The following is a 23,009-nucleotide window of genomic DNA, read 5'->3' as shown; positions in this document are numbered from 1 at the left end:
GGGTTAATATGCATGCACGCAGAAGCATTTTGCAGAAACTTGTTTGACAAAGATATTATTTACCATTTGAATAAATACAAGGACCACATTCTTGAGGAAACATGAGGGTTTTGGTGTACTTGAGAACAACTACCTCTTACAACACGTCCAAACTCATTGGAAGGTGCAAGTGTCTGAATAGCTATTCTGAACGACCACACTCGAAGGCAGGGTGAAAGGCCAGCAATCATGAGGATGGGTATATGGGTACATAATATCATTATAAATATGGGGATAATGACATATGGTGCTTAGTTGTACACATGAAAAGTGACAGAAATTGTTGCTTAACGGAGAAGTTAAAAACCCTGGCTCCTTTCTCACCTCTACACAGCTGGCCAGTCACTCTGTGAAGTGATTATAAATGTCAGATTGTCAGTTTCATGAAGTCACAGTGTGGTCAGGCATAGCATCTCCCAATAATTCTGACACTGAAGTTTTAACTAGACTAAGTTTCACCCTGCAAAGAATGGGTGCAATCCATTCCTGAAGTGTATCTCTTTACTATCAGTAATGCTATCTTGTGCATCTCCGTTCATGTGGGCAGAGGAATGTGGAAGGAGTGTTTTATGGTGCCCTGTGAGGTTCTATAAGGTAAAATGAAAAAATAGTGTCAGTGTCAGTCAGGTTCTGCTGCAGGGAGAAAACTTGGAGGAGATAAACACAGCCTTTCTTCATCCTCTGCAATAACAAAATATCCAGTTTAGACATGGTTTTCATTGATGTACTTATTCAAAGTTGCTCCAGTTTTATTTAATTTCCTGACAGTTGTTGTCAGTGTAGAAATATCATTGTATAATAATACCAAGCTTTTTTTGTCTTTCTGCTCCTTGTTTTGCTTGGTATTATGTCTGTATGTTAGGAAATGGTATACCTTGAAAACAGTGATTTCGTAATAAAGGTGTAATTTACAGCTTTTGCTTGTCTCACTATTATCCATAATTTAGAGGCTAATCTTAGTCTACCAAAAGTTTGTGGATTTTCTTTCAGTGTTATGTTTGTTGGTGTATCCGTGCCTTTAATAGTATACAGTTCTCAGTTAAAACTGTGTCTCTTGTCAGTTTTCATCGGTGATCGTCAAGGGGGATGTGTGCTGTATCCAAAACTCTGTTGGGAGGGTAGTGTTCTGCTTCCTGGCTGGATTATTACAATCCGTCAATCCTGTGCTTCCCGCTGGGAAAGCCCCACAGGTTCCACTTCAGAACAAACACATATGCATCTAACCATCATCCTCCTTATCACTTAGGCCATCCCAGTGAGGTCTGGCCTTAATCCTGTCCCGCGTACCCACCTGCCACCCTGCCTGTACTATCAGCCTTTGAACTCCATCCCGTAAAACCCTCCACACAGGTCCTCCTTGATATTATCCTGTCGTCGAGATAGAAATGAACACTTAGAAATAATAAATAAGCACTTACTCATTATGAAAGATAGTGGGGTAAAATGCAGTTCCCAGGGACTTGTAAGTACTGTTTTTTAAATGGTATTAAACCTGACAGCTAGCTGCTACTGACGATTGGTCTTCAGTCCCCTTGTGACGCCTTAAAACCAGATTGATGGAACAAATGTGGGTTCAAATTGGAGGGGGGCTCGGGGGATCTAGTACTCACTGGAATGTTACCAGTTTAGCCTGACAATGGGCCTCTGTTAAATACCCTCCCATGTCCCGCCTCCTAAATCCTGATAAATCCTTGTCCTCATAGTTGGGAGGGGACTGGGGGAAGGGCCACCAGCCTGGCAGGTTAGGGACATTAGCAGGGCTTGGATGTTGGTTATGTTGGGATGTTTTGGTTGGGATGTTTCATGCTCCATTTGGCTACTTATTGTGGATCAGATATGGAAGTGTTCTGAGGGTCTTATGCATTTATAATTTCAACTAACCCAGCTAAATATTGCTGTGTAATGAACACTACTGGGTCAGTTCATGGACTTTGGGAGTCCTCTGTATATGTTCTGCAGGTTCTTTTACAGCCCATCAAACATGATGACAAATTAAGTATTATCACAAATGATTTGACAGAATTGCAAAAAGCCTTAAAAGGTTGTTGGTGTACTCACATCTCTAATAGTTACACAACATAGTTGTAGCCTTTGTAGCCAAATTGTGACTCTGTATCGGAAGGTGGCCTAATTTTAGAATTGGGTGAGGAAAAAGTCTCATCTGTATGTCTATAGGTACGTCAAACTCATGAGTCGCTTACTGAATCTGTTACTGCATTTCTGGCCACGCTGTCATATCTCAGAAATGCCATCGTGCCATTTCATTAATTGTTTGATCTTTATTTTCTGGTTCAGACGCTTAATTCGCAAAAAGGTTGTGAGGAGTTGTCTCAAACAGCAAACCTTTCCCAGCTCCATTTATGCTCTGTCACAAGAAAGACAATGTTTTGGATTGTCTACATTCCTATATGGGGTTATCAGCAGGTAAATCTTCCATCACATATCAGCCCATACATATTGGCAAGCTAATAATTTGTCTATACCTAATTCACTTTGCTTGGGTACATACAGTTCAGGACAAGACAAAGTACGTTTGCGATCATGACCACATAGAAGCAGGGACTGGGTGCAGAGCATGGTTATTTTGGATAAAGGTTCGAAGGAATGAAATGCCTCACTGCATGTCAGTGCCTCTGCACCCTTTTCTTTCACAGGCCTTTCTCAGCTTGCCAGAGAACAGTGGGAGAACCAATCCTGAGAGGAGAAACATGGCCCTCTGCCTGCACCCCAATATCTATCTGTCATAAGGAATGCGAAACTGTTTGTGCTGTCCTAGTAATTAATGCTTGGTTTTGTTTCCATCTTGTTTTTCAGGATTCTGTGGACTCTGCAGCGGCAGGTGTTTTTCTAGTTGGATTTTAGCCCACTGACATTCTCCCACAGCCATGGAATCGGTATGTTGACGAATAACATCTTTTTGAAAATATAATCATCAGGCTGATACTCGGTCCTTTTAAGGCCACTCTCATTTAGACAGTAAAACACTTGTTTCTTTAACAGACGTTTTTGGCCTTGTTTTTCTTCATATGTGTGGTGTGGTGGCATCATGATATTTGTGATGCAGTACCTTATGGTGTGAGAGTGTGTTTTTGTGTGTGTGGGGGGGGCGTGTATTCTTGTGAACAAAGCAACTTGAGAGCACAGCATAGAAACATCACATTTGTACTTGTATCTTTTTAACATCCTTCAACTGAGTTGTTCTGAAATGTGGTTTATGTTGGTGTCAACCATGACATGTGAAGACGTATGTTTCATGTCTCACATTTAAAATTTCTTTAGCTTAGTAAATGATGTAATGGGAACATCAGGAGCATCAGGCAGCTCAAGTACCTCTTGTTAAACCAAACAACCAGTCTAGTGTGTGTTTTTCTTTTTTCTTTTTAACCAGTTGAAAGAAAGACTATCTGTACGTGGTTGTACTTGTATACATATGTGCTCACATTCTACAAGCATCAGGCTCTACCCTTTATTGTCAGTCATGCAGGAGACTGTGTGTGCAGGAGTTGCTTGTACCAACAGGCAAGCTGAAAGCGCAGCAGCATTGAGCTCTATCCACTGGAATGCATGTATTAAGAACAGGGCTTAGTGCATGCCTAACCTCTGCTTTCCTGTCCCTTTGTCAGAGGCTGTGTGTCTGTGTCTGTATCTGTATATGTGTGTGTGTGTGTGTGTGTGTGTGTGTGAGTGTGTGCACATGCACAGGCGCGTGCATGTCAGAGACTGAAAAGTAGGTCACAGCTTCTGTAGTGCAGAACTAGCATGTGTCTAACAAAAGCCTTCCATTACCCTGTCTCTATCTCACTCACTTCTACATTGCATACACTCCTCCTGATGGTTAATGTGAGTGTAACTGAAAGTCATGATCATGTAAAATTCAGCATCATGTATGCAGAGTCCTATTCTTGTATACAAGCCACAGCTTGATGAAGGACATAGTTGTTCACATTTCTGTCAGCAAACATGCTACTTAGTAGCAGGGAATTAAATGGCCATGGCAGAGTTGAAGTACCATTCAGCGATAAGATAGAAATGAAAGCTTTTTACTTGAATGTTGCAATCATTGATTGCATTCAGTACAGAGGCACTGCCTGAATGGTAGGGAAGGACGTATACTGACATTGCAAAATTGTGATCCAATATTCTGTCACAGAACATATCATCAAGAAAATGATCAGTGACCTAGTGATCAATGTCTCGACTGCCTATGGCCCTGACCAACAGCTGCAACGCTGGCTCATCTCCTGTTCTTCTGCACAAATTCATCTCTCTCACTCTGTCTCCGACTCTGTTACTCTCCTCCCACCCACCTCTCTTGTGTCTGTGCGCCTGTGGCTGTGCACCAGCAAAAGCTGCTACTGTTTACCTCTCTGAGCTGCCTATATCTGCTTACTGTCAGTGGAAACCAAGGAAACTGATCACAAAGCTTATTATGGTGCCAAGGGTGGAATACATGCTGCTATGGGGCTTGGACACATACACACACACACACACATATTTGATGTGCACACAAACCCTCTCCCATTCTCCTCCTCCCTCTCCTCATGTGATGCCAGTCACATGGTTTCCAGGCAAGCAGCTCAGTAAATCAGAATCAGACTTTTATTTTTAACTGTTTTAAATCCTCCACCTGGGCTCTGTGGTTAGCAGAACTGACTGGGGTGTCTGGTGATCACTCATCCTTTTCTTCTCTCTGTATTTCTCTTTCACTACAAGACTATCTCGGTGCCACTTCCTCCCAGCCTCATGAGCTCATGCCTGTATACCTGCCCCCTTACCGGGGTTTAATGTGGCCTTGACAACGCTATGCTCTAGTATGAAACCATGAACATAGAACTACTGTAATGTACTAATGTAGAAGTCATTAGTGGTGACCAGAAACCCTTTCACATACACTCTCCTATGCTGTATTGCAGAGATGCGTGAACTCGATTGTAGAGCAGAAAATGTTACATAATAAGCATAACGTTTTTATGTTTTCGGAACATGACTGAATAAAGAGCTTCTACCATCTGCACTACACTACACGTGTATACTTTGTTTGGCACATTAAATTGTTACAAATAACTGGTATGAATGTACAGTTAAGCAGTGATGTACGTGGAGCTACAGTCGTAGACCCAGGGCTTGTGTGAGTTAGAAACATTTTTTATTTAGCTGGTACAGATATCTGTCTGATATTAGCAGCCATCGTGTGTTGAATGTGTATCATTTTTGCATGTCATACACAGGCGTTTTGTGTGAAAGTGGTGTCTCCTGTTGTAGTCAGCCATCAGCTGTGCTGATATCATTCCTGTTATCTTTCAGCAGATGAGCTCAGAGGGGAGATGTCTGTGTGTTCGATTTGGTACAGATGAAAGGCTAAAATTCTTGTAATCACACCTTCTCCACTGATTCCCTCACAGCTCTCCCTCTATCTCCTCCTCTTCCTCCAAAGCAGGGCTTGTTCCTCAGTGGGTATTAGTGTGTGCGGCAGCTCTGAACAGGGAAGCGGGCCCTGCCAGTCACATTACATAACTCGCCCCCGCTAGTGCGGCTCGGCCTGGCCCGGCTGGAGAGACGACTATAGAGGCTTTGTTTTCCCAACCTTCCCTTCTTCCTCCCCTCTGCTGCTCCTCCTCTTCCCCCTTAGGCAGGCTGCATACTGATGCCGTATAGAGGGAGTCTGTTTGCAGGGAACAGGCAAGGCACTGTGGCATGGAGTGCGGTGAAATACGCTAATAGCAAGCTGAATGGCAGGGAGCTCACATCTTAGGCAGAGGAATTTGAGGTCTGCCATAGGTCATACAGTTTCAGGGAGATGGGAAGCAAGGGAACGCAGTACTATGCTTTACTGTCTGCCCAGGGGTTCCACATCAGCATGCCCAATGTTTACACAGAAGGTTAGAGTTCATTTGTGGAGTGTTTGAGCTCTATGCCAAATTTCTCCATGTTGACAGGTTATGAGATGGTTTGTAAGTATTCCCTAATTCCTTGTTTTTGTGCCATTGTCCTGTACAGTTGACACAAACACACACACACACATACACTCTTCCCCACCTGGCAGGCTGCCACTGTTAGTAGGGTGGGAGTGGGAGGCCAGTGTGCTCTGTGTAATGGAGGTTCAGACCAGTTAGCACTCTGAGCGAGTAGAAGTAACTCGTAGGCGTGAGAGTGAAAAGGATAAATAGCAGTACATGGCGGCAGTTATATGTACAACATCTTGCGGTACTGATTCCTTGGCTTGTTATTTATTTCTGTATTCTTCCTTCTATGGAGTTGGGAATTTGCTGTAGAGAGATGACAAATAACTTCAGTAGTGAAATGATAAAGACAGAGAGTAAAAACACTTGGTGTTAGGAATATGAGTAGTGGCGATTGTTCCCATTAAAAAATCAAAACACGTATTTGTTTCTCCTGATTTTAATCCAGGTTTATAAGGTATTTTAATAGCATGTCTGTAATCATGGTAGAAGCAGTAGGTTGGACATTTCTTTCTCGTTTAAGATTCTTCAGGCTTTGGTTAGTTATGTCTATGTTGAAGAAAGCATAAGTGTGTAAGGGTTATAAAAGCCATGTGATACTGTAAACATTTTATTTACATGTAAGTCCCTCCTGCTATCAAAATATAAATACAAATAATGTGGATAAACAAATGTGGATAACAGTAGTGGTATCTATGCATCTGCATCTCATCCGTGAGCACAGGATGTTGGTTTCTTTTCATCAGGATTTCTTTTTCTGCTCTTGCTGGGAGGTTACTTCCCAGGTACTGTTTACCACAAGCTTAAGTACACGTTAATACATGCACGCACAAACAGCATCTGTACCTGATGGTTAGACTGATTTAGGCTCACCGCTGCTTTATAATGTTGGTGGTCTATGAATTGCCATGATTTCTACTGTCTACTTATTCTATCAGAGGCTGGAACCCTGTATTTTCAAGAAGTAGCCTGTTTCATGTCAGTCTCCTCGTTGAGTCATGTCCACTCCCTTCTCCTCTTGTAATGGTAATTGATCTTAAGCATCACTTCTATATATGTACAGCAGCTCCTCCTTTATTTCTTTTTTTGTGGCACACCCATATGATCAAGTTGTCCTCTCACAAATCTTGTCATGGCACTCTAGTTTTTTGGTTACTTGTAATTAGTGAAAAAATACTGATTGGATTATTTGGTTGAAGTTAGTATTTTTTAATAGAGTAACACAATATAGTAACAACATTCACATCACTTGAAAATATGATTCAGATTCTGTTAATTGTCGTTGTCATCTAAGGCCACCTAAATTTTGCATCTAATAATAATTTATTTTGAATTCATAATATACATGCATATAGTTTGATAATATACATTCTGTCGAATAGTGATCTATAATGAAAAGTTTATTCTACTGTTGTAGCAGGCTACTTCAGTGTCACCTTTGATAACTTCATCCTAAAACTTCCAATCTAAATGTAAAAATGGACAGTTTAGGACTGTTTGTCTCTAGTTTGCATTTGTATACTATCTTGGCTTCATCTCTGCATTTTGAGATGAGCTAGAGTGAGCTCTCAGTGCGTCAGCCATGAGCCAAGTTCCCATCAAAGAGTAGCTGCTACACCAAAGACTGTGTTTAGATGTGACGGCTAATTTTAGAGCTGCTAGGCCCTTGTCCAAGGGGGGGTTGGGGGGGGGGGGGGATAAGATAACATTGAAGTAGCCCTCCCTCTTTACACAGTTTGGTTTTGATTGTCCATCCAATAACCATCATCCAGCTCCATCCCAAAGCCCTCATTCAGTCCCTGTAGATGTTGAGCACAAAGATAAGTGTTGGGTGTTGGTTTTATGTACAAACACAAAACTTATTCATGTTTTTCAGCTCTCAGAGGGTCTCAGATCTCACTGAGAATTACACAAGCAAGGACACATATTTTCACTGACTTTATCCTGTCAACATAGTGTACTAGAATTAACTGACATTTGTACCATTGGTATATATGATAATATATGTATTCCTTCTTTGCCTTGCTAATGCTCCAGTCCACTCATGATCACAACTGAAGACAATAGCGTACATTCTAACTAAGGGACTTGTGCTTCCTTATGTCTCCACATCAGAGTGTAAGAGCTCAGTCTGGATTAGCAATTTGAATTGCTAAACTTAACCATGTGTTTGACTGTGCTGAGTTTCTATGGGAAACTCTGCTCTAATCCTTTGCTGTATCAAAGTGCAATACTAGTCAATAGGCCTCTTTTTCTAGGAAGGCAGTCAAAACCATGCAAAGGGCTATTAAAGGTTGAATGAGTGGAGAGCTAAGATCCCTACTCTACGGTTTCTGGTCATAATGGCTGCGATAATGGACTCTGTTCTGATTTGTTTATGTCAGAAAGGCATCTGGTTTCAGGAAATTCAGCCCTGAATGGGTGTGGATATGTTATTCGTTCATTTATTTATTTATTTTCTGCCAGAGGTCTGAATTCCATCAATTTGAAGGCGCACATGCACACATGTACACACACACGCACATACCCGAAAACACAGTTACACACTCATACAGCATGCACGGTACATCAAACCTATACACAGGCCATGTGGCAAAGCTGTCCCTGTCTGGCCCCACTCCCCTGTCCCTCTCACAGCCACAGAGCACTGACCTTGGTTTCAAGTAGCTGTACTCTGTTAGAAAGCCAACACCTCTCCTGGGATGGGCTGACCTTGTTGTCTGACACACTGTAAGTCTGCACGCCCCTCTCTGTCTCTTTCCTATTCACTCACACACACCTCAACATAGGCCATCTAAACAAGTCCTCCTGTGTTAACTTCACAATTGCAAATCCGGTTCAGTATATTGTACAGGAGCAGGTCTCTTTGTTGTGTTGTTTAAATACACATGCGTAATAACTGAGGGCTCAGCAGGTTTGGGCTTCTCCCTAACCAGGTGTTCCTTCATCAGACAACCTCTCCTTTCAGTGACAACATGCTCTTTTATGATGGTGTTTGCAGCAGTGTACACCGTTGTCCCCTGCCTTTATGTTCTTGCCTTTGATTCCCTGCAGCTGTCCGGCTGTGCACAATGCATGGATGGGTTCAGGCATGTATATCCATTTCATCGAGGTCCCATAACTGGAATAGTGTTCATATGCAGGGATTTTTTTCCTTTTAACCATCTATCAAGCTTATTTCTCTTATTGTAGCCATATCATTTTATTTTTAGATGTTGTAGGTATAGGTATAAGTTAGGTTAGTGGAGACAAGTCTTGCTGTAGTTGCAGGAAGTGGTAGGGAAAGCAAATTAGGAGCATGTGACGTTCAATGTTTATATGCGCTTTGGATGTGATTGTAATCAGAGGAAGAATCCTCCAGTTATTGCAGATGTTTTGTAAACACTGCAAACAGGTTGTTGTATATTATGTAAGGTCATTATCAGAGTCAGCATATCCAGAGCCAGGATGCTCAATCTCTCAAATTACCCATGTTGTCTTAAATACTTTTACCAAAAGCAACACATCAGTGGCATGTAATTGTGTATCTACACAGGGGGCACTTCATCTGCGGTCGTCCATCTCATGCCATTGTGACAGAATAGATAAGCTTATATAATGGTTCACACTTCACTAGCGCTATACTCACAAACACCACCCGGAGCCCATTTTTACACTTGGAGTCAAGTCGAAAGGAGGAGAAATGTTGTTAGAGATACATCAGAAATGTGCCTTTGGCCTCTAGGCTTCTGAGTTGGTGGGCCAGTGTACGTGTTTGACTGACAGCTGAGCCTGCAGCGGTACAGACACACAATGTAAACAAACTGGTAACTGTAGCTTACCTGCCAAGGACAGATATCAAAAAATGATCCACGCAATTTCACATCTTAGATGAACATTTGAGATATGCAGGTAGGTTATTAAGATGTTCAAAAGGCTACAGCTGATTGGTCAACTAGCTGTATAACTGGAAAAATCAAGTTAGCAGATGTATATTCCCTGGGAGATGTTTGTTTGCTAGCTTGTTCAGCAAACCACAGTGAAACACAAGATATATGCTGATTCTTGTAGATAATGGAGACGTTAGCTAGAGAGAAAATGTGTGCTACAGCTCAGATCAGTCAGTATCGCCCTCATGCCACTGTATGGTCACAGGCAGACAGCGGGCACCTTTATTAGACCAAGTACTTCAAATATAAATTCCTTCCTTTTGGGCACTGATGACTGAACAAGTTTATAGAGGACATCTGTGTAATGAAGCAAAGAAAATGTCCTGTCCTGTAGGCTACCACACACCTTTCTGGAGATTTACAAGTATTAACCGACTCAAGTCGAGCTACAGCAAAACATGTTAATGCTTTAATCACACTTTTACCCTTTTCTGTCAAGGGTAACGATGAAAGAATATGAGTATTTAAATATATTTATATTGTGATTCATTTCTTCTTTAAGCTGTCGAAAGGTATTTCCAGAGAGGAAAATGGGTGCTCTTGCTCAAAAATTGTTGTAGTGTTGTAGTGTAGTGTAGTAAAATACTAAAGACATTCTCAGATGTTCACCACTTACATTTATTGGCCAGGTCTTTGGCCCAAGGCACAAGTATCTTGTTGAAGGCCATCTGGAAAACCTTTCCTTCTTTATATAAAAAAAAAAAGCTTTGCAAGAGTACTCAAACTTGTCAGCATTGTGGTTTTGATGTGTGTCCAGTTGTGTGTATGTGTTTATGCGCTGTGTCAGGCTGCTTACTGTGTAAAAGTTGGGCTGGGGCCAGTAGCCAGCCAGGAGGACAGACGAGGAAGCAGATGGATCTGTTTGGACTTAACCCTTCCCACGCCACTTCATCTTCCTGGCCCTTCTCTTCCAACCTGCACGCCTCTCTGCAGAGTAGATTGAGGGGGAGAATGTTTGGTGGGGGGGGGGGGGGTGGTTTGGGGGATGGGAGATACATATAATGCTACCAGTGCCAAGCAGAGAAAGCAGAAAGGCAGACCGAAACCTGAGGGAATGAGAGAGACTTTACATTCGCAGACCTTTCCTTACAGATCCTGTGTGTGCTGAACTGTGCTGACATATGGCTCCTGTCGCCATGTAGGAACGGCTCCAGTCTTCTGTTGTCTCTCTTCAGCTCTTTTCCCCCTCTGGTACACGCTACTGTCTGCTCTCTCAGCCAAACCAGCACTTTGCTTGTTTGTCCCGGGAATGTCTTTGCCTTTTCTGGGATATAGAGTCACCACACCCTGTGAGATCCACTGGCTGTCTGCCGACTGTTTTAGCCTCTCAGCCTCCCACTTTCTTGCCGTGGCTGTCTTTCAGTGGTAGAAGTTTCACCTGCAAACATATAATTGCAGTTCGTTCCATGGTAAAACCCTTTTTCCACAGACAGGCTCACACCACTATATACAGAACACTTTAATGACTTCTTTTTTTTTAACTCAAGTATGCAGTAGCACTCATGCGCTCAGAGGCGGTTTGATTGTGACCATGCTGCTCAGCCTGTTTCATGGCTTGGCCAATATCTGTCTACAAGCATGCTCAAGATTGAGCTAGCAAGAGATGCTACCACAGACAGAACTTGCCACAGTCACTCCCCCTGGGTGGCAGACATATAACATTTAACAGTTGCTCTGAAATGTTCAAAAGTAGTTGTCCATTAACTTGCACAAACAAAGCAATATTTCTTAGAGCTGTGTAAACAAAAAATGCAAAGTGATATTATTCAAAGTCCTACAAGGCTACATTTGGTGTCTAACTTACATGTACAGCTCATATAGACTAGCATTAAAATATGAAATGTATTCAGGCCTTCTGTTTGAAGCATCTGAGAGTCACAGATTTGGTGGAGGAATGCAGGGTCCCAGTTTAATTGCTAATCAATGGTTGCTGAGTAAAGTTTCTGGAAGACACCCTCCCTGCTAACCAGCGGACTGTAAATAGAAAACCCAGGGGGAAGATCAATACCAACTCTGCCTGTTGATGAGGAGGGAAGCTCACTGTGTGAAAGGGATGCATGGCATGTTTTAATGAGAGGAGGTGTTCATATCGTGTCCAAAAAATTGCCACCGTCTTTTTTTTCTATGTTTGGCTGGGTGGGTTGGTCTACTTTTGTCTACCAAGCTATCCTTGAGGTTTTTGAAGATGGCAGAAATATACTGACTTTTATTCTTGGTTGTCCATAACATACTGGCTGCTCTCCTCCAGTTCTCTTTTGAAAGAGAGAGCAGCTGTGGGCTAGTGAAATGATGTCATCTGTTGCTATATGGTAACAATAGCTTTGGTTCCTCTTCCCAGCCCTTTCTACCACCCATCCATTACCACCACTACAACCAATACCCCCTCTCCCCTTCCACTTGCCGTCTACCAACAGAAGTGAGAGCTGAATGTAGCATGGGGGTGGGTGGCAGGACAGACATCTGAGGCCCTCTCCAGCCCTCTACCCTTAGCTCTACTGCCTTGGCCTTATTGTTCTCAGCAATGTTAGATAACCATAACAGAAGGAGAGCAGGAGAGCCAGTCAAGTAGAGAAAGGGGCAAAGGGGAGGAGCACTGAGGGGCAGCTTTTGTTTATAAAAAAAAGTGTCAAGTCTGTGGTGTGGGTGTTTTATGATGTAGAAGGTGGGGGATGGGAAGCCAGGGAGCCAGAGCTGACCTCTGATGTAAAAGAACTATTCCTCTGGTTTCTGTCTCTTATTATCGTCCTCTACGGACGTCAGCCGACACCTCAGGAAGGACTGTGTTCTGCTGTTCTTAAGCAGTGATCATCAGAACTGTGTTCTGCTCACGCTTCTTATTTTGCTCCTCTTTGCTTTCAGGGTAAAGTTGGTCTCTTTTGTGGCCTTTGGCCAAATCTTAATGGTGCTGCATTGACAGCCACACAAGCCTCACATTCTTTTAAGAGGTTGTTAAAGGGGGAAAGGATTTAAGTTAAACCTGCTTTCAAATTCAGTAAAGGAAGCTGACATGGTGTTATTGTATGTGTTTTTTTTTTACATGGTTAAGTGGTCATCAAAACCTGCAGCTATGGATGTGATGAAAGTAAAAGATTTTGCTGTTGAAAATCCAGACACTGTAATTTTGCACAGTTGCTTCATTGTCATGGGGTTAAAATACACTGTATTATTGCAAGTGGCATTACGAAGGTCTTGAGAAACTGTGGTCCTCCCTTATACGTTCTCTCTTCTACAGTTGTTTTTGTACAAACACCAAAACCATTATGGAATTTAAGTCATAATCTCTTTCATTCATTGAAATATTTAGGCCCCTATATCGAGTTTAATGTATTTTTTCTTTTCAAATTGTAACAGATGATTTCCCATACTTAAACCATCAGGCAGTTCAGTTATGGTGGGTGAGAAAACACAGGTTTCTGCACATGGCACATCAGAGGCTAGTAGATGACCTTCCAGTGGCCTTAGACTTAAGAATTAATGGTGTGTGCACAGTAGTAGTGCAGGATTTTCAAATGAAATAGTTTGTGTCCTCTGTACTGATGTCTGCCAGGCCTTCATAGCATCTGTGTTGGGTAGCATTTGCCAGCTCTCTGACACCACCTCTCCTGTTCGACTTCTCAGAGAAGACAGAAGTGCTCAAATAGCATTTTTGAGATTAAACTTTGTGTAACTAAGTGGTATCTTAAGTAATATCAATAGGACCCAGTCCTATTGATATGGTTAATAAATGTCATTCATACACATTTGATCTCTGACATGATGTTGATGTAATTTATACATTTTTGATTCAACAGTGTTTTCTGTTTTATTGCATTGTGGGAATTATAGACCTTTTTTCTTCCTCCTTCTTCCTATCAGCTAGAATTTGATAGGGCTTAAAAATGTAAGGCTAAATAAACAAGTGCACATAAAAATTGTAAGAGTGTATCATGGCATATTTAATGTTCCCATGTGTTTGGCTGTGAGCCTTGCAGAAAAAATTATGGATTATTTTGTTTTAAATTTCTTGGCTAAATTTTCCCAGCAATGTCTTCCTTTTCCAGATCCTCCCGCGCTTCATTATTCAACATTTGCTCCAGTTGTGGAGTGTTATAATTAGAAGTGTTGTTGGGCAAACCAACACACAATGTGTACCAAAGGCAGTCAGCAGCTTACTCCTCTGATTTAAATGTATTTGCAGCTCAGGGCATCTCAGAAACTGTTGAGAGTAAGCCTTGGTTTTAATCACTCCTGTCCTGCCACTGTTTATGCCAGTTTCCCTGTCTCATCCGTTGTCTCAATTTTCCCTTGTTGTCTGTCTCCCTCCTCTTCACTCTTTTGCTCTGACACCCATCTCTATCTACACATTCTGTATTCACTGATTTACTTTAAAGTTGCCACCTCAGAAGCAAATGATAATAGTGTGCTATTTTAATGGGCAAGTATATCAGTGAACTTCAATGATTTGCATGTCCAAGTAATTCACTTATTGCTGCCTTTGCTGTTTTGCACCTGATTCTCACCATAGTATGATTGAAAACCAGAATTGTGTCGCTCATTATCTACCTCCAGTGTATTATCATGTTTACATCTTTAACTTGCTGGGGCAATGTGGCGTGTTGCCATTACAACATGGAACTAAGAATGATATCCCAAGTGTTTCACAAGCAAATATAGTTTATTTCTGTCAGCTTGTGAAATTAGCAAAACAGTGGAAACACAAAACTGTGTCAGAATAAAACTACTGGCCATTTTTGCTGTACTGAGTGAATATATTCGCTGGTACGACAATATAACTCTGCTATTTAGTTTAATAGTTTTTTGATGTCAAGGGATGAAGGTGTGTTGCATGGAGGCATAGGTTAGATCAGGCTGTGGCTGCACAAACACAGGAATAATTTCAGTGTTGGTTTTGATGCCTTCTGGAAATTTCCAGTGTTATCCTATAACCACTGCAAACAGTAATGCCACTGCACTTCATATTCCTAAAGTTGACTCCAAACAACTGGGTTAATGGGAGCATTTGAATTGTGTGATTGGCTTTGTCAGTGTTCAAAGGGAGAGATCACAAAGAGCTGGGGGCGAGAAAGTTGGTTTCTTCATATTACTGAGAGACAGCACCCTGCCAGCTCTGTAAAGACATTTTTTGTCATCATTTTGATGAGCTTTGTTTTCCCATTCATGCCACAATTCAAAACTGGCATTTTGAGATCTATCCTCTCCAGAGATTATTTTCACAAAAGCACCATGACGGGTTTTGAAACATTGACTTTGGCCAGAGCTTGGAGAGAAAGATGTCTTTTCAGATTTAGCAGGCTTAGTGTGGACATTGCCTTAGCTGGCAGTCCTAGGCATCAGCCACTCATAGTATGATGTTCCAGTAGATTGCATCAGCCAGATTTAAAGCTCGTCCCTCTCCGTGTGTCTTTTCCTCTCTCTGGATCTGCGTTTCTTCCCACTGCCCTCTGTTGTAAAATAGAGAGTTTAGGTCTAGATTGACCTGTAAAAGACATTTGTTTTATAGCCTGCAGAACGTCCTAATTGTCACTGATGGCAGTCCTCGCTTGGACAGATGTGATGTTAACTGCCATCTAACCACTAATTTTACACTAAGCTTGTAACATGTGTGCAGTTTACCTTTGTTTTTACCCTCATAGCCAAAGATTTCTATTAATACATTAGAATCAGTCCTGATCCATCAGGTAATTAATAGGGGCATTAATGTTTGGAAAAAAATCAACTACTGTGTATTTAAAACAAATTTGTTAAGGCCTAGTATCTGTGCCACAGATTGCTGTTTTTTTCTTTTCATGGCCAGAAGGGAGAGTGACTCACCCTCATCCGCCCTCACATTCAGAGAGTTTGTGTGCTTGTGAGGAGCGAGTGGCTTGTTTGTGTGACAGTGATGTGTTCAGATAAGACATCAGAGGTGTGGTGACTGTCTATTTCCTGTCCTGCATCTTTATCTGCTGCTCTTGGCCACATCACAAAAGCCTGAAACTCACCTACTGAACATGTTAGGTTGTAAGGTATCATTTTCTTTTGTCAGTCAATAATAACCTGCTGCATACTCTTCAGAAACACTGATGTTGGACACTTATAATATTCATTCTTTCACCAATCACTACTCAGACAGTATGAATCCAGCTGGAACCTAATTCGGCCATGCTAGCACTGAGATGAGGAATGCTAAAATAATGTAAAGAATGGATAGTTGAAATTGTGGCATCACTGTTGTGGTCTCTGCTGTTTTTGTGTTGTGCTTTGCAGCATTTGCTTTGCAACTGTCATTCAACACAACCTGACATACCTGTAGACAAAGAGGCACAACGTAATAGTACAATTCCTTGGTTTATTTAAATTATTACTAAACATTGAACTTGTGATGACAGCAAGAAGTTGTGTATGTGTATTACTCTTCATCCTTTCTAAACTTTGGATGTTTTTACTCTTGGAAAGTTTCTAAATATTTTCTATTTCTTTTTCTTTCAGTTTTAAATTGCTTTAGTTTGACTTTCTGTAGGAACCAGTTTCAGTCATCTGATGAGTAAAAGAGCTGTGTTTGTGAATCCAGTCTTATTTAGGTTTGTGTGCTTGTGTGTGTTTCAGTGCTTAGATGTATATACATGTAGTGTATGTCATCTTAAAGAATGGGAAACATGAACTTGAAGGTCCAGATTCTACACTCCAATCCAGTTTGTGTCTGTGTATTGGCTTTGAAAACAACTAAAAATGGCACTTTGCCCAAAGCCAGCATTGCAAAGCTCATGACGTACAGTTTTTGTTTATACTGTGTCTCAGAGGTGTTGATTCAGATCTATAGTGAATTTGAAGCTGTCCTTCATGGTGTTGAGGTATTGCTTTTCATCTGTCAGAATTGTTGTTAAAACAAAAGACCATTAAAATCTTATTGTAAGACCACATTTAAAGCTGACAAACAAAACTGATTTGGCATTTGGCAATTTGTTCAAAGTCTCTATGTACCTGCAGCCTTTTATAATGGCATTCAAATCTCCTCAAATCTGATGTCCTCTGTTATTTGATGTTTTAGTTCTTTAGACCTCTTTGCCAAGTAATTATAACAAATCACTTAATTTGACAAATTAATTAATTGCCAGGTAGCAGGGCTTACCCAGCCTAACAGTGCTGCAGTCATTTCTGTCGTCGTAGTTTGCAGGTTTTAAGTGCTGACTAAGCTGTTGGTGACTGTTCAGCTGTCTAGGCAAAGCCTTTAACATTTCACCTGACTGTCCTGACTGAGTATCTGCCATATGCTCCTTCATGATGAATACACTGTGTTTGCCAGGACTTGCCCTCTCCTCCCCCCACCAGCAGACAGCAACTCACCTGGAGTATACTCTGCTCACTCCTTGCTTTCATTTTCCACTTGAGACTCAGTCAGGGCAGTCAGCACAGAATATAGAACCATTTTGTAAAAGCAGCCAGAAGCTGTTTTGTTTTTGCGGGGGGCTCTTGTGACAAATAATTTAGTGATGCACTGATTGGATACACTGGCTTGGTATCAACACTGGTACTGAGCTTACTAAATGCATCAGCCAAACATGACCAATCCCTAGTAAATTGTGTTTCCTATTTGGTGTTATAAAATAGCAACAAACAGTTTGAGGTTGCTGTCTTTGTTTCTCCATTTTTACGACATATGATGAATATAATAAACCGATTCATCAATAATCAGCCCTAGAAGTGATATCTCATTGGAATCTCACTTGTCTCTAATGCATGTACAGCTTTATCACGTGTTGTTTTTTTCCCTCATTGTGGTTTATTTGACAAGTCCAGTGCAAATAAATTCAGGTTTACCTCAAAGTGAAAGCAAGTTAAGCACATGATGGTGCATGATTTTTGGGTGTTGTGAAATTCTATATTTTTAAATGTTTGGTGACTTATCAAAGCAAAAATGAGATGAAACTGTCAAAGGGAATTTTCTCTGCTCATATTCAGTCGAATCATCACAGCAGGGTTGTTCTCTATCCTCTGCAGTTTATCATGAGAAATTCCATCTCGCGTTTTCTGTATTTTTCCTATTTATCTTAACGTGACCCACAATTCCAATTTATAATTCGATGCCATTCTGCTTTGATATGGAAATTACATTTTGAAGTATGGATTGCATGAAATCTACTATTATTCTGTGAAGACAGAATCCAGTAGATGTTGCTATGGATGCTGCTAAAACTGTCACTCTGATGCGGTTGAATGCCAGAATTGGAACAGTAAATTATCCTGCTTATGCCTGTCACACACAGTAAAAAGCAGGGGAAGGAATTTATGTACTCACATAAACAAACAAGTGACTTGACAAACATGGAAATGGATGAATCTATACTCCATTTCAAAGAAACGATAAAAGCAGAACTTATTATTTAGGTGCTACATTTTCACCTTATTCTTATAATGGAAAATTTAGTTTTACATTTGCTCCTGTTGGCACTTGTGGGGTTTTTCTCCTTGGCTTTGCTGTCATGTAGTTCTTGAGCCTGTTTGGCCTGTCCCTGCAGTATTGGTGTGATGTAGAGCACTGGACCCTGAATAAGCTGAAATAAACAATAGCAAGTCTAATCTCTTCCCCGTCTCTCCCCCCTGAGTTTCATAGTCCCGTGTTTAGCCCAGAGCAGAGTGGAATGTCAAATTTTGGCACCAGCAACATGGCTGCCTCCCCACAATCATGAATTAAAGTGGCAAAGCTGCTAGTCAGTTTCTTCAATCTTGTGTGTGTTTGTGTATTTTCTTCCCACACAGTTGAGTTCATTGAGTTCAGCCAAGGTGTAGGTATCAGACAGTTATACCAGCTCTTTGTTTTTCTTTCGGACCAGATAAGCTCCAGTTTCATCATTGAGTTGCACATTTTTTTTCTTCCTTTTTCCCCCCTGAGGAAATCTTGGTGACCTCATGCTCAGTTCACCTGTGCCCCAGTTGGCATTGTATTCTCCAACTTTCCAGTGCTGTGGCTCACGTAGCCAACTGGGGTGAGCTGCAGAGAAACGAGGTCCGGCATAGCAGTGGAAAAAAAGCACTGCACCTGTCATGGAGGCCGGAGGGGGACAGAGAGGACAGCGCTATTCCTTCCTGTATATCTGCATTGTCTATAACCTCCTTACTTGGCCAGTTAAGCTGCACAAAGTATTAGGTTGTAGTGTTCGGACTTGTTAGGACTGTATTGTATTGTTTTAGTTAATTTTTTTTATCTTTATTGTCACAATACCAGTCTTGATACAGGTAGTCCTGAATGACACTGAATCTCAGTCTGTCTGTGTTTCAGTTTTCTCAACAACCGCTCATCTGATCACCTTCAAACTTGGTGGGCGCATAGCAGAGGACCTGACAAAGTGCAGTGTTGACTTTTGTTTTTGGGATGAGCGGTTGCCAACATTTATTTTATACTGCTTTTTTATTACCATGGTTACCATGTTTTCTCTTCAACTGAGACACAACCCTTAGCTGATGATATCATCAAAAGTCATTCTCCAGCATGACAGGCACTGTGCTACTTTCATAAATAAAAGAGACATGAAAGCAGCAAAGGTTATTTTTTTATTACTCGTAGAAAGAATGAAAACATGGAAGTTTTGTCACTACTTTAGTATGATCAGAACTAGGAAGATAACAGCAATAAATAAATAATTTTTACAGGGCACCAGGCTGTGGCCATTGAGTCACATTTTGTGACTATTTTTAGTGACAGCAGGACTTGAAGTAATCGGTAAACAGTGCTTGAAAATGTGCGCTGTATGTATTTGTTTGCGAAGTGTTCATGGCATACTCATCTTAATTGCTGTGGGAAGTTTAGAGATTTCATGTGTGCCTGTGCATGTTTGTGTGATCTAGACCACTGGCTGGCTGTCTACATGTGGTAGGCTTACAGGAAAACAACAAACCTTCTCCAGATGGAGATTCATGGTAAGAGCAGTGACTCAGTGCGTGCACAAATGTCGCTGCTTCAAAAATGAGAAACACATCAGATTTCAAGAAGGAATGGCATATACAGCAGATACTGGGCCTCTTTGACTGCAAGAGGACTATCAGATCATCACGTGCATGACAATCAAGTACTGATGGTGGCATCAGGATTGGTTCTTGCCAGATATGAACTTCTACTGTCTCTGATTTTTGTAGTATTTCTGCACTTTTTGTGTTTGAGATAAAGAAATACTGTGTGCACGTGTTTTGGGTGCTCAGTCTAGAATTATTGTACATAGTTCTGTATGTAATAATGGATATAAATAATCATTTATATATGACATTATGACATACAATAGATGACACATTACATTGTGTAAAATGTCAAATGTTTGTCAAAATGCTAGCGAAAAGTGGTCTCATTAGGTGTCAGCTAAACTCAGCCTCTTCTGATATAGACAGGAAGCTAAAAGACAAAATTGCAGTGAAGCGCTTCCTTGCTGCTGGGAAACATAAGGTGGATAGCAACTGCCTTGTGTTCAGCCCACTTTCATAGTGTCAGACGGGGAGGGCGTGGTGTTTGTGTGTGTGTGTGTAAGTGAGTGGGTGGATGGGGGAACAGGGGGGTGGCGCGTCCTAACGGAGCTGGATCCGTACGTGATCAGGAATGAGATGAGGCAGATCTGCTCCTCACCTGTCCCGTAGAGAGGGGTAAAACACACACACACACACACACACACACACACACACACACACACACACATGCAAGTACACACTCACTGTATGAAGGCAAGCCTGCCCTGAGTGCTGGCTGGATAATCTGATGAATCTCCCTAGCAGCATGTGTGCCCACCTGTTAGTACAGCCCCTAGTTCCCACTTCAATCACTACCACATTACTGAGGGGGGAGGTAATAGTGTGTGTTTGTGTGGATGGGTGTGCAAGTGCAGCTCTAGGAATGTAAAGCCAGTTAACTGTTCGTGGGTAAAGGACAATATAGGGATAAAGTGATGTGTGTGCTTTGCTGATTAAACCCCATTGATTTGAGATTTGTGTTTTTGCTGTCAGACATGTGCCATGCATGGGCTGCTTTTGTTAGAAGCTTGTATTCAGTTCTGTGTAGGGGTAGGGATAAAGAAGCATGTGTGGTTGAGTTATGAACAAGGATTTACAGCGTTCACAAGACCGAAGAACCCTCCAGTTCTTTGCTTATGGCACTGTGTGTGACAGTAGCTAGACCAGCCAAACCTCTGAGGAACGGCCTACTTGCTGCTACTTCTGTGGAACGCTGCTTAACCAGCCTCTGTTTATACTCCAAAACACCAACCAGCAGGTCTTATTCCTGTTTTTAAACACAGGCAGGAGTTGTATAAATTAATCATTCTGGTAGCTGGTATGGATGGTTTGACAGCTGTGGAGTGTAGAACATGATTGCTGACCAGGTGCTTTCCCTCCATGTCAGTGTGAAAGCTGCTGTTTTCTGGTCAGAACTCTCTGCATGAGCTCAAAAACTGTATACTGCACAAAAGTTGTAATTTTAAAATTGTGTTGTGACTCATAAACAACCAACACCCAAACAATGTAGGAATGTAGGTTGTTTTCAAAAGCTGTATTGTGATGCAAGGAAGCTGTATTGTGAATCTTAATCTGGCCAACACCAGCTTATATAGCTTAGCAGCTAGTTAGGCCAGGTGAGAGAGTTGGTGGTGACCCAGGTGATCCTGATGATTCATGTCTTTACCCTCCAGGCTTCTCTAGACAGAGACTATTGGAGGCAGAGAAAACCCTCAATAGGGCCATCAAATGGTACATTCCTGCTCACTCATCTAAAACATCATAAACCCTGTATCTGCATCACACTTAAGCTCATTCTACAATACTGCCACACCTTGCGTTTTACTGAGCAGCCTGGCAGCACCAAACGGGTTGGGGAGTTTGAGGAGTGGGCTGTGATGTGGATCACAAAAAAAGCACTGGGTAGAAAAATTAAGAAGTGTTGAAGATACTGAGTGAGGCAAATGTGGAAGAGCAAATGAGACAAAGTGGTGTGTCCTTTCCCTTCTGTGTGGTTGCTGAAGCTGGTAGCGGGGTGTCTCTAGACAGAAGTAACCAGTACACACTCATTGGTCTCCTGCACTTCCCCTCTACCGTTCAGTGGCTTTCACACTCTGCAGAAACGTGAGCCTGAATAAATTGTCACACGCTCACAGATTATCTTCCCAGGATGTTATTTTGTGCAGGGAGGATGTTTGAAATGCCAGTCACAGACACACTGCACCCTCCCCCCATCCTCGCTCCTCTCTCCCACACACACAGTCTTTTATAATGTACCGTTGAGCAGCAGTGGAAGAGTGCAGTGTAGTATTGCAGAGCTCTGCAGGGCTTATTTTTTGTGTTTTTTGAAGTGTGTGAGCGTGCCGGCACACATTGTGACAGTGTGGCGTAACGAAGCAACACGTGAGCCGTTCTCACAGGGAGACTTTGTGGAGAGGCTGATTTACAGCATAGCTATTCACACCATCCTGCTTGTTTCTCTAAACCCTCCCCTCTGTCTTCCTCAATGAGCATCTTCCTCTTTAACTCCTTTCAGTCCTTTTCTAGTCCTTTCTCTTCAGGTCTGTCCCTTTCCCCTCATCCCCCCTCTTTTTATTAAAAAAAAAAAAGCATCCAACCTCCCCAGCTAACAGGGAGAGATGAGCCATCTGAGGCGGGGGGGAGGGAGATTGAGCTCGGCCGAGGCATTGACAGAGTAGAGAGAGACCCAGCACGGGTGTGAGCAGCTAAATATAGAGCGCCTCTTTGGAGCGGTGATGATGTCACAGGCCGGAGAGTAGAGGCAAAGAGGGGAAAGAGAAGCACTGCAAGACTTAGAGGCAGCAGTCACTTGTACAGGTTGATAGTTAGTCATGGCCCGACTCTCTCTCAATTTCACCTAAAGCCATACACAAAGAGCTGTGTTTTAGATACTACTGAAGCAGCAGAAAAATGTAGCAGTTAGAGGTTACTACCAGTCATTTGGCAAAATATTATACATTTAATGATGATAAGAATTTTGTATTTTCCTTGAAGATGTGTTGCAGTAGACCTGAAATGGTTTTTCTCAGCTTAAATGCAGATATTCTTTGTAGAGATAGAAGTTGAGAAATGATTTGGAGATTGCACAGTCTTTGTTTGTTTACTTGTGCAT

At 41.8% G+C, this 23,009-nt stretch overlaps 1 protein-coding gene across 2 annotated transcripts in view; it reads left to right on the top strand.

Annotated features, from left to right (window-relative positions):
* The window catches only part of ankrd11 (ankyrin repeat domain 11), a 91,251-nt gene that overhangs the window by 19,681 nt on the left and 48,561 nt on the right, over positions 1-23,009 (top strand). For both annotated transcript variants that reach the window (XM_018683149.2, XM_018683147.2), the window contains exon 2: positions 2,854-2,933. The gene's annotated coding sequence lies outside the window, so the exon portion shown is untranslated. The remainder of the gene's footprint in view (positions 1-2,853; positions 2,934-23,009) is intronic.

Source organism: Lates calcarifer, linkage group LG2 (genome assembly GCF_001640805.2).
Source record: "Lates calcarifer isolate ASB-BC8 linkage group LG2, TLL_Latcal_v3, whole genome shotgun sequence".
NCBI lineage: Eukaryota > Metazoa > Chordata > Actinopteri > Centropomidae > Lates > Lates calcarifer.
Note: the sequence above shows the minus strand (reverse complement) of the source record. Positions and strands in the feature narration are given on the sequence as shown.